Here is a 1240-nt window from a genome sequence, read left to right on the forward strand (position 1 = left end):
ACTCTCACATTTCTTTTTGTTATCTAAGAGACAGTAGGTTGTATATTTGCAGGGTATTAGACAAGTATACAACGAAGCAGAAAATCGAAACTGACAAATCTTTCTAAGCATGGACACCTACAAGAACCTACATGCATGAATATTTCCAAGCCTGTGCATTTTTAACCAGTTAGACTTACAAATTGTTCAGCAAGAAAAAAAAAGTCATATGGAAGTTACGTTTGCTTCCAGGCTTTAAGCCCGAAGATGGGGAACTGGAGGAAGCCGCAAACGTCGCCGCCGATGTAGAACCACTGGAAGAAGCTCCAGAAGAAGCTGATCCCAAAGTACTTGAGGAACCCACGGACCTGCTGCCTGTTGCGGTAAAGGTTGAAAGAAATTCTGAATCAGCCTCGGCCATCCATTTCTAAAGCGTTTTTACATAGTTAAAACACGATTTGATTCATCGTAGCTAGGAATAAACGAGGGCACTTTTCTCGCAAAAGGAAGGGGGGAATAAACGAGGGCCGGACCTTGCATTCTTATCTCCTTGAGGTGTGTGGAACCTGTTTATGAGCATGGCATGGCAGTCCCACTTGGGCAGGTTAGCTTGTAGTCGATGACCAGTACCTGAAAGTGTTTGGTTTCACCAAATCGTCAGTTCAATTGAAGACCGATTGCGACTACAAAATCAATTGTAAATAAAATGCAGATTATGTTCCGTCAGCATTGTAGCAAGCGATGACCCGGGGGTTGGTCGTCGATGTTGAAATTCCGGTTAACAAGTGAGAACAGGGGAAAATAATTTTTTGGGTAGGAGGTGGGGGGACTAATCGCCGTCAATGACCGCAACCCTGATGCTACGGTCCCAAGAGGAAGGAAGCGGCGACGGGGTTCTTGTACCTATCTGTGGGCTTGTCGTCGTCATCAGATCCCCAGCCGGAGGATGAGGCGGAGCCCTCGTTAGCGACGACCAAGGTCCTCGGGGGCTAACCGGACGGGCGAGTGCTGAGAGGGGAGGCGGGCGCGGAGTAGCGGTCGTCAGATTCTTGAAGAGTCCTGGAGGGCTCAGCCCAGCTCCGCCGCAATTGGGATCGTCGGCGTCGGGAGAGCCGCTAGAGTCCTGGCGGTGGCGGATCTGGGCGCCGCTTGAGCAGCTTGGGAAGGGGAGAGGGTGGGGGGGCAGCGGTGCATCGATGGGAGAGAGCCCGGGTTGGAGAAGAGGAGGTCGGCGACGGCGGGGTTGGGGGAGAGGAGTTGG

Source organism: Triticum dicoccoides, chromosome 7B, assembly GCF_002162155.2.
Source record: "Triticum dicoccoides isolate Atlit2015 ecotype Zavitan chromosome 7B, WEW_v2.0, whole genome shotgun sequence".
NCBI classification, from domain to species: Eukaryota; Viridiplantae; Streptophyta; class Magnoliopsida; order Poales; family Poaceae; genus Triticum; species Triticum dicoccoides.